The sequence below is a fragment of the Xenopus laevis genome, chromosome 2L (assembly GCF_017654675.1).
Source record: "Xenopus laevis strain J_2021 chromosome 2L, Xenopus_laevis_v10.1, whole genome shotgun sequence".
In the NCBI taxonomy this organism is placed as follows: domain Eukaryota; kingdom Metazoa; phylum Chordata; class Amphibia; order Anura; family Pipidae; genus Xenopus; species Xenopus laevis.
In genome coordinates, this window is record NC_054373.1 from 128,050,663 (window position 1) to 128,062,662 (window position 12,000).

Genomic DNA, 12,000 nt, shown 5'->3' on the forward strand with positions numbered 1-12,000 from the left:
TGCTAAATACAAAAAAAAAAATGAAAAATTCCTATTTTTCACAATATATGAACTTATACCTGAAAAATATTTCATTTTACGCATGAAAATCCAACTGATTTGGAAAGCCTCATGTCTCTTGAACATGCCAATACCAAATATGTATAGTTTTAGGAAGATTTAGGACATCTGTACAGCAAAAACTACCGGCAGTATATTACCGAATTTTGAAAGCAGAAGGCAGAAAACGGCATACTTTTGATTCCAAGGCCACAAAATCCTGAAACAGTATGTTTACCCCAGAAGACCATATATTTTTGGAAAGTACACATTCTGCCGATTCCAAAATGGGTAACTGTGTCTCTCTACTCCTAACTACCAAACATCAAAGCTTGTCTGAACGTAGCGTTTTTTATCAAAATGTATCAAAATTTTGAAAAATCACTTCAAAGGTTTTATTTTGCTGCTCCGCATATCACACACTATATTAGATACCAAGAAAAAGCACCCTGAATATGATTGCCAGGGGTCCACTGAACAGTTTGATCCCCATTGTGCATAGGATTACCAAAGTACCTGGCATTTAGAGACCCCAATATGAAGTTAGCACATCCAAATTGTCCAGGACTTTACTTCAGCTACTGAAAAATCAACACACTGACTGCATTTTTTGTGGGGTAAAAACACAGAAATATACGTTTACCCCCCAAAAGCATATATTTTTGGAAATTACACATTCTACCGAATCTAAAATGAGTACCCATGCCTTTCTGCTCCAAACTACTGAGTCGCAAGGCTTTCCCAAAATTGTCAGTTTTGGTGAAATATCTGAAAATTTCCTAAAAGCTTCAACTTCCCAGCACCATATCACCCATGTATCATTACATACCAAGAAAAAGCACCCTAAATATGATTGCCAGGGTTCCTCCAAACAGTTTGGTAGCCATTGTTCATAGGTTTACCAAAGTATCTGGCATTTAGAGGCCCCAAAATGAAGTTAGCGCATACAAATAGTCCTGTGAGTAACTTGAGCTAATGAAAAATCAACACATTGACTGCATTTTTTGTGGGGTAAAAACACAGAAATATACGTTTACCCCCCAAAACCATATATTTTTAGAAAGTAAACATTCTACCGAATCTAAAATGGGTACCCATGCCTTTCTGCTCCAAACTACTGAGTCGCAAGGCTTTCCCAAAATTGTCAGTTTTGGTGAAATATCTGAAAATTTCCTAAAAGCTTCAACTTCCCAGCACCATATCACCCATGTATCATTACGTACCAAGAAAAAGCACCCTAAATATGATTGCCAGGGTTCCTCCAAACAGTTTGGTGGCCATTGTTCATAGGTTTACCAAAGTATCTGGCATTTAGAGGCCCCAAAATGAAGTTAGCGCATACAAATAGTCCTGTGGGTAACTTCAGCTAATAAAAAATAAACACATTGACTGCATTTTTTGTGGGGTAAAAACACAGAAATATACGTTTACACCCCAAAACCATATATTTTTGGAAAGGACACATTCTACCGAATCTAAAATGGGTACCCATGCCTTTCTGCTCCAAACTACTGAGTCGCAAGGCCTTCCCAAAATTGTCGGTTTTGGTGAAATATCTGAAAATTGCATCAAAGCTTCAACTTCCTAGCACCATATCACCCATGTATCATTACGTATCAAGAAAAAGCACCCTAAATATGATTGTCAGGGTTCCTCCAAACAGTTTGGTGGCCATTGTTCATAGGTTTACCAAAGTATCTGGCATTTAGAGGCCCCAAATGAAGTTAGTGCATACAAATAGTCCTGTGGGTAACTTCAGCTAATGAAAATTCAACACATTGACTGCATTTTTTGTGGGGTAAAAACACTGAAATATATGTTTACCCCCCAAAACCATATATTTTTGGAAAGGACACATTCTACCGAATCTAAAATGGGTACCCATGCCTTTCTGCTCCAAACTACTGAGTCGCAAGACCTTCCCAAAATTGTCGGTTTTGGTGAAATATCTGAAAATTGCCTCAAAGCTTCAACTTCCTAGCACTATATCACCCATGTATCATTACGTATCAAGAAAAAGCACCCTAAATATGATTGTCAGGGTTCCTCCAAACAGTTTGGTGTCCATTGTTCATAGGTTTACCAAAGTATCTGGCATTTAGAGGCCCCCAAATGAAGTTAGTGCATACAAATAGTCCTGTGGGTAACTTCAGCTAATGAAAATTCAACACATTGACTGCATTTTTTGTGGGGTAAAAACACTGAAATATATGTTTACCCCCCAAAACCATATATTTTTGGAAAGGACACATTCTACCGAATCTAAAATGGGTACCCATGCCTTTCTGCTCCAAACTATTGAGTCGCAAGGCTTTCCCAAAATTGTCGGTTTTGGTGAAATATTTGAAAATTGTCTCAAAGCTTCAATTTCCCAGCACCATATCACCCATGTATCATTACGTACCAAGAAAAAGCACCCTAAATATGATTGCCAGGGTTCCTCCATACAGTTTGGTGGCTGTTGTTCATAGGTTTACCAAAGTATCTGGCATTTAGAGGCCCCAAAATCAAGTTAGTGCATACAAATAGTCCTGTAGGTAACTTCAGCTAATGAAAAATCAACACATTGACCACATTTTTGTGGGGTAAAAACACAGAAATATATGTTTACCCCCCAAAACCATATATTTTTGGAAAGTACACATTCTACCGAATCTAAAATGAGTACCCATGCCTTTCTGCTCCAAACTACTGAGTCGCAAGGCCTTCCCAAAATCGATGGTTTTGGTGAAATATCTGAAAATTGCCTCAAAGCTTCAACTTCCCAGCACCATATCACCCATGTATCATTACGTACCAAGAAAAAGCACCCTAAATATGATTGCCAGGGTTCCTCCAAACAGTTTGGTGGCCATTGTTCATAGGTTTACCAAAGTATCTGGCATTTAGAGGCCCCAAAATGAAGTTAGCACATATAAATAGTCCTGTATGTAACTTCAGCTAATGAAAAATCAACACATTGACTGCATTTTTTGTGGGGTAAAAACACAGAAATATATGTTTACCCCCCAAAACCATATATTTTTGGAAAGTACACATTCTACCGAATCTAAAATGAGTACCCATGCCTTTCTGCTCCAAACTACTGAGTCGCAAGGCCTTCCCAAAATCGACGGTTTTGGTGAAATATCTGAAAATTGTCTCAAAGCTTCAACTTCCCAGCACCATATCACCCATGTATCATTACGTACCAAGAAAAAGCACCCTAAATATGATTTCCAGGGTTCCTCCAAACAGTTTGGTGGCCATTGTTCATAGGTTTACCAAAGAATCTGGCATTTAGAGTCCCCGAAATGAAGTTATTAGCTGAAGTTACCCACAGGACTATTTATATGCACTAACTTCATTTTGGGGCCTCTAAATGCCAGATTCTTTGGTAAACCTATGAACAATGGCCACCAAACTGTTTGGAGGAACCCTGGCAATCATATTTAGGGTGCTTTTTCTTGGTACGTAATGATACATGGGTGATATGGTGCTGGGAATTTGAAGCTTTGAGGCAATTTTTAGATATTTCACCAAAACCGACAATTTTGGGAAGGCCTTGCGACTCAGTAGTTTGGAGCAGAAAGGCATGGGTACCCATTTTAGATTCGGTAGAATGTGTACTTTCCAAAAATATATGGTTTTGGGGGGTAAACATATATTTCTGTGTTTTTACCCCACAAAAAATGCAGTCAATGTGTTGATTTAGCTGAAGTTACCTACAGGACTATTTATATGCGCTAACTTCATTTTGGGGCCTCTAAATGCAAGATACTTTGGTAAACCTATGAACAATGGCCACCAAACTGTTTGGAGGAACCCTGGCAATCATATTTAGGGTGCTTTTTCTTGGTACGTAATGATACATGGGTAATATGGTGCTGGGAAGTCGAAGCTTTGAGGCAATTTTCAGATATTTCACCAAAACCGTCAATTTTGGGAAGGCCTTGCAGTAGTTTGGAGCAGAAAGGCATGGGTACTCATTTTAGATTCGGTAGAATGTGTACTTTCCAAAAATATATGGTTTTGGGGGGTAAATATATATTTCTGTGTTTTTACCCCACAAAAATCTCCCAAATGAAAATAGTACATATGAATTTTCACATATGACACTCTGACTGCTACAATACAAGCACCTGGTATGTGCATTATGCACCATAAGACCCCCTAACAGTATAGAGACCCTAGAAAACCATATATTTTCTGAAAGCACACATTCAGACGAATCTAAAGCAAGTAATTACATCTTTCTACTGCAAACTACAAAACCACAAAGCAATGCTAAACATAACGCTTTTTATGGAATTTCTGAAAATAGTCACAAAGCTTGCATTTTACCCCATTATATACCCCACATTTTGTAACGTACCAGCAAAAGTCATCCTCAATATGAAAGCCAGGAGTGTACTGAACAGTGTGATGCCTGATATGAAAAGATTTACAAAACTAGGTGGCATACAGAGACGCCCAAATGAAAATAGTACATATGAATTTTCACATATGACACTCTGACTGCTACAATACAAGCACATGGTATGTGCATTATGCACCATAAGACCCCCTAACAGTATAGAGACCCTAGAAAACCATATATTTTCTGAAAGTACACATTCAGACGAATCTAAAGCAAGTAATTACATCTTTCTACTGCAAACTACAAAACCGCAAAGCAATGCTAAACATAATGCTTTTTATGGAATTTCTGAAAATAGTCACAAAGCTTGCATTTTACCCCATTATATACCCCACATTTTGTAACGTAGCAGCAAAAGTCATCCTAAATATGAAAGCAAGGAGTGTACTGAACAGTTTGATGCCTGATATGAAAAGATTTACCAAACTAGGTGGCATACAGAGACGCCCAAATGAAGATAGTACATATGAATTTTCACATATGACGCTCTGACTGCTACAATACAAGCACATGGTATGCACATTATGCACCGTAAGACCCCCTAAAAGTATGGAGACCCTAGAAACCCATATATTTTCTGAAATTACACATTAAGACGAATCTAAAGCAGGTAATTACATCTTTCTATTGTGAAACTACCAAACTGAAAAAGCAATTCTAAACATAACTCTTTTATGGAAATTCTGAAAATAGTCACAAAGCTTGCATTTTACCCCATTATATACCCCACATTTTGTAACGTACCAGCAAAAGTCATCCTAAATATGAAAGCCAGGAGTGTACTGAACAGTTTGATGCCTGATATGAAAAGATTTACCAAACTAGGTGGCATACAGAGACGTCCCAATGAAAATAGTACATATGAATTTTCACATATGACACTCTGACTGCTACAATACAACACCTGGTATGTGCATTATGCACCATAAGACCCCCTAACAGTATGGAGACCCTAGAAACCCATATATTTTCTGAAAGTACACATTCAGACGAATCTAAAGCAGGTAATTACAATTTTCTACTGCAAACTACAAAACCGCAAAGCAATGCTAAACATAACGCTTTTTATGGAAATTCTGAAAATAGTCACAAAGCTTGCATTTTACCCCATTATATACCCCACATTTTGTAACGTACCAGCAAAAGTCATCCTAAATATGAAAGCAAGGAGTGTACTGAACAGTTTGATGCCTGATATGAAAAGATTTACCAAACTATTTTGTACACAGAGACCTCCAAATGGTTATATAGCAGACAAAATTTCCAAGGTCAAAATGAAGTAACAAAAATCCCTAAAATCCAACAAAATCGCAAAAATCAATGCTTTTTTTTTTTTTCGCCTACTGTAATCAGCAGTCAGAATCAATTTTTGATAATTTTAGCATGGCCAAATAGGTTTTACAGACAGAAAAAGGGGAACAACACCTTTGCAAAGCTGAAAATGTAATAAAATGGCAAAACATGCATTAAAATGTCTAAAAATGCACCAAAATCACCCAAATTGCAGTATAATCACCAAAATAACATACAAAAGGTATTGCGCAGTGCAATTAGCGAATACGCTATTCGCAATGGCAATAAAACAGTTTTTTCAGCAAAAAAAACAGACGATGCGATAAGAAAAAAAAAAAAATACACAACAGTGCAAGTGTGTATGTGTGTGTGTACAACTGACCAATTGCATGTTGTGTGTGTGTGCAAGCGTGTGGGGGTGCTGTGAATGTGTGTGACCCCCCTGATCCCCCAAAAATGTATGTGATTGTGTGTAAGTGTGAATGTAAGTGTGTAATGGGAAAATAAGTGTGTGTTTGTGTGTGTTTCTGTGTGTGGATGGGCACTAACCTGGGGGAAGCAGGTCCAGATCGTTGTGCAGGGCTGGAGGAAGAAAATGCTGCATCACCCAGGAAGATCCGTTGAGAGGGGGCGGAGCTTCGGCTCAGGAAGTGAAAGCAGTAGCAGGACACGCAGTGTGCACGTGTCTGCTGCTGCATTTGGGGCCCCTGGGCGATCGCGCCTCAGGGGCCACTCGTTCCCGGCCCCTGCTCGTTGCCTGGGGGCTGGGGAACGAAGAGGAATGGAGCAAGCCGCTCCTCCGTTCCCTAACCCTGAAATGCTGCAGAACGTAGAATCTACGTTCTGTGGCATTTCAAGTGCCATCCCCACAGAACGTAGATTCTACGTGGGGTGGCACTTAAAGGGTTAAGAGTGGCTTGGATGATTTTTTGGACAGACATAATATCAAAGGCTATTGTTATACTAAACTCTATAGTTAGTATAGATATGGGTATATATAATTTATGTGAAGGTACGGAGGGATGGCGAAGGTATGGAGGGATGTGTGTATGGATGCTGGGTTTTCATTTGGAGGGGTTGAATTTGATGGACTTCGTCGATGTAGCTATGTCATCTTCTTCACCTTCTTCCATCTTCTTTTCCTTCTGGTCCATGCATGTAAGGCATGTGCAGTAAAGTGAAAGTCAAAATTAGACACGAAAACTTGACTTTCTCATGGTATTGTACATGTGTCTGCCCGGACCAGAAGAAAAGACAGAAAATGAAGGGAAATCGTGCCACTGACGTTCTACCCAACCTGATGCAGTTTTCTGTTAACAGGAGCACCCACCCAGGATATCAGGTGTTTATAATAAATGCAGGGTGCTTAAAATTTGACACACCCAGTGATTTAAACTTTAGTTCCCGTTTAAGTCTGCAAAGAAAATGTCTTAAATAAATAGTGATATGTGTAAGTAAGAATGTGTTCCGTTTATTTTGGCTGCTTGCTTGTTGATGTTTTTGGTCACATCAGTATCAGTGTAGGGATATTTCAGTGCCACTGACAACCCAAACAAAAAAATTGGTTAAAAGCTCACGGCAGTTGAAAACTATGATGATTAGTTTTCTGACTGTCAAGAAAATGTTGATGAATGGAAAAAGATAGAACAAAGGAGGTTCTTTAGGATTCACCAGTTCAATTGTTCTTAAGCCTTCTAAAAAGTGCAAGATTTTCTGCTGCTTTTACAGATGCCCTTCTCACCACAGATAAAATTCCAAAAGGTCCAAGAACACAGTTTTGAGAACTGGTGGGATCTATATGTTGCATACTGTAGCCGAACAAGCAAGAGTAAAACATAGCAACAAAGTAACATAGTAAGTTAGGTTGAAAAAAGACACATGTCCATCAAGTTCAACCTTTTAACTTTTTTTTTTAACCTGCCAAACTACCAGTTGATCCAGAGGAAGGCAAAAAAACCCACCTGAAGCCTCTCCAATTTGCCTTAGAGGGGGAAAAAATCCTTCCTGACTCCAAAATGGCAATCGGACTAGTCCCTGGATCAACTTGTACTATGAGCTATCTTCCATAACCCTGTATTTGCTCGCTCGCTAAAAAGCCATCCAGCCCCTTCTTAAAGCTATCTAATGTATCAGCCAGTACAACTGATTCAGGGAGAGAATTCCACATCTTCACAGCTCTCACTGTAAAAAAATAACCCTTCCGAATATTTAGGTGAAACCTCTTTTTTTCCTCTTTTTTAAACGGAATGGATGACCTTGTGTCAGCTTTAAAGACCTACTGGTAAATAAAGCATTAGATCCCCTTATATATTTATACATAATTATCATATCACCCATTAAATGCCTCTTCTCCAGTGTCAATATCCCCCATTTGGCCAGTCTTTCTTCATAGCTAAGATTTTTCATACCTTTTACCAGCTTAGTTGCCCTTCTTTGTACCCTCTCGAATACAATAATGTCCTGTTTGAGTGATAGTGACCAAAACTGTGCCGTGAATGAATGCCCCTTTTAATACAGCTCAAGACCATATTTGCCCTTGATGCTGTTGACTGGCATTGCTTGCTACAGCCAAGTTTATCATCTACATGGCCTCCAAGGTCCTTTTCCATAATGGATTTGCCTAGTGCATTCCCATTAAGGCAGGGGTAGGCAACCCGCGGCTCCGGAGCCTCATGCGGCTCTTCATCCTGCTTGTTGCGGCTCGGTCTTGCGGCTTTCCCCGTCATGCCGTCTATACAACCCTCGCACCTGCTGGAGGCTTCTTGAGTGTGCGACTGCGGTAAGCTTACCGCGGTTGCACATTCAGGAAGCCGCCAGCAGGTGCGAGGGCTGTATAGACATCCCAGGAGTGACAGGCAAGACCTAGCCGCAGCAAGATGATTCATCATGGTCCTTACTGTGGTCACACATTCAAGACAAGAGAAGCCTCCAGAGTCCAGCTGCAGCAGATGCGAGGGCTATAGACGTGGATGTGACGCATATTTTAATGACGTCTATAGCCCTCGACTATAAACAGATGAGAACACTAGCATTTAATAGGGCTATTCAGTGTTTAATTTATTTCAAAGTAGGCCTACACATGCACACTGCACTTCTATTTGTTGTATTCTGTTGTTGTAACAGTTAAAATTTAAAAAAGGTTAAAACTTTTAAAAGATTATAAGCTGTGTTATGTTTTGCGGCTCCAAACTATTTTTCTTTAGTGGAAGAGGGGCAAAATGGCTCTTTTGAAGGTTGCTGACCCCTGCATTAAGGGTATAAGTGGCTTGGATATTTTTACATCCCAGGTGCATGACTTTACATTTATCAACATTGAATCTCATTTGCCACTTAGCTGCCCAGATTGCCAGTTTGTCAAGATCGTGTTGCAAGGATGCCACATCCTGGATGGAATTTATTGGGCTGGATAGTTTTGTGTCATCTGCAAACACTGATACATTACTTACAATACCCTCCCATAAGTCATTAATAAACAAGTTAAATAAAAGTGGACCCAATACCGAGCCCTAAGGTACCCCACTAAGAACCCTACTCAAAGTAGAGAATGTACCATTAACAACTACCCTTTGTACCCGATCCTGTAGCCAGTTTCCTATCCATGTGCAAATGACTTCATTAAGCCCAACAGACCTTAGTTTAGAAAGCAGTTGTTTGTGGGGGCATCAAACGCTTTGGCAAAATCCAATGGATCACATCTACTGCCCCCCCCACTGTCCAGCGTCTTACTTACCTCATCATAAAAAGCAATCAAATTTGTCTGACATGACCTATCCTTCATAAAGCCATGCTGATTGCTGCTCATAATGTCATTCACTAGGACAAAATTTTGAATGTGATCCTTAACAAGCCTTCAAATAATTTGCCAAACACTGATGTCAAGCTTACTGGCCTATAATTGCCAGGCTGAGATTGTAATAACTTTTTAAATATTGGAATGACATCAGCTTTTCTCCAATCCATAGGTACCATATCAGATGAAAGTGAATCTGAGAAAATAAGAAATTGGAGCTGGTCTAAAACTGAACTAAGCTCTCTTAGAACCTGGGGGTGTATGCCATCAGGCCCTGGAGCCCTGTTTACATTCATTTTTATTAAAGCTTTATGGATCTTGAGTCAGCCACTGATTAGATTGAGCTGAGCCATCAGTGCAGCTATGAAGTGAGCCTGGGAACTCAGACTCCTCTATTGTATACAATAGAAAAGAACTGATTTAGCACATTTGCCTTTTCTATATCTGTTACAACCATACTGGTACCATTATTTAATAGAGCAACACTCTCAACCTGCATCTTTTTACTATTAATATATTTAAAAACTTTTTGGGGTTATTCTTAGCCTCCGCCGCAATGCACTCTTCATTTCCTTTCTTTGCCTTCCGGATTGCTGATTTACCACATTTATTATAGTGTTTATATTCATTAATTGCAGCTTCTGTCCCAACAGACTTTTTTAAATGCCTTTCTCTTCTTTCCTATTAACTTCTTTACTCCTATATTAAGCCACATAGGGAGATTATTATAGCATTTACTCCTTAAGGGAATAAATTGAGAACAGTAATGATTTAATATCATTTTAAATGATATCCATTTCTGTTCTGTGTTTTTAGCTGAAAACTCAATGCCCCAATCAATGCTCTGAAGGGCAGCCCTCAAGGCACTAAAATTGGCTTTTCTGAAAATCATGGTTTTCAACCTTTTCTTATTATTTCTTATTATTGCATGTAAAAAATTCTGATTTAATGCAAATCTTCCACTTCTATTCACACAAGGCCCAGAATGGGCATTATGATATGTTCTCCGGGGTCTTCCTTGCCCTGTGATTTTCTGATTACTATTTAGTGAAATGATTTCACCTGCTTGATTAAAATTTTAAATAGCCTTAGAACTGTAGTACTGCAAAGTATAAATGATATGCACCATTATCACAGATTATAAATGAAGCCACCACTAATTTGAAACATATGGCACATTTCTTATTGAGTACTTTCGCCATTAAACAGAATTTTTTAAATCTTGCTTGGGTTACGAAGTGCATTTTATGTTTAAATTTTTTTTTTTCATTGCACAAAGGCACATTGAAATGGTTTTGTTCTAAATTACAGTTCTTCTATTAAAAGTAATTTTCAACATCTGTCACCAAGTACTATAGTGTAAGAACATGAAATGCATTAGCAGTCTCCTTTTATGAAGACAAAAGAATATCACGTGCCTACTTTCTTTAAAATGGACAAAGCTAAGGCCACTTATAAATACACAATGCAGAAATACAATACATAATTCTTTAATCAGAGATCTGAACTACTTACAGTATATGATTATGGAAGCGTTTTTTTATTTTTAAATTTTTTTTAGAATTATTATTTACAGTAAAAAGATATAAAACCCAACCCCGCCGCATTTCTCATGGTATAGGAACTCGGCACTCTGTCCAGTCTTTCCCGTCTTTCCCTTTCCAAGGGGTCACACTTCACCAGACATGGCTCCATAGGACATATATACGGGGCCTATTTAAAGGGGACCCGTCACCCAAAAAAATTATTCAAAATCCTATTTTATCACATTAGTCAAGCAAAATTAACTTACACTATATAAATTATTTGAATCTTGTTTCCCTTAGTCTGGGCATTAATAATTATAGCAAGGCAGGAGCCATTTTGTGGACACTGTTATTATGGCAAGCCTTGCATCATCTCAGAATCTTGTTTGTGCACCAGAATGGGAGACTAAATGTTCACCCCCATGCCCTGGCTACACAATTAAATGGTGAAGAGAACGGGGGAATGTGTGGAGAGCAGTGACATCTAGGAAGTGCTAAATGGAAAGTGAAAGTAATTGTCTGCCCTGCCTCCATGCCTAAGGCTATGAATGCTTTAATAAAAAAATAGAAATTGGATTTCATGTTTAATTTGAGAAGGACTTTTATTATACAGCTTTTTATGTCTGGGTGACAGGTCCACTTTCAAAACATTCTGATTTTTTTGTCATGAATCATAGAATTCTCTAAACCTCTAAAATGTTGAGTGCAAAAACCATGAAAAACTCTAATACAAAACTCCAAGTAAAAGCAGTCAATTTCCCTTTGAAGTCAATTGGAACTGGGCTGATCCTAATAGACTTTTTTTTTAAGTCATTCAGACGTTTAGAGGTGTTTGGATTTTCTTTTGTTAATGAATTCTAGTAAAACTTAGAGGTTTTAGAGATATTTTTATTTTTATCTGCACTTTTTTCCATTCATACTTTTTATATTCAAATTTTGCTTTCATAGCACTC

At 38.5% G+C, this 12,000-nt stretch overlaps 1 protein-coding gene across 1 annotated transcript in view; it reads right to left on the reverse strand.

Annotated features, from left to right (window-relative positions):
* The window catches only part of LOC108708487 (glypican-6), a 644,360-nt gene that overhangs the window by 165,761 nt on the left and 466,599 nt on the right, over positions 1-12,000 (reverse strand). The gene's annotated exons all lie outside the window — the stretch shown is intronic.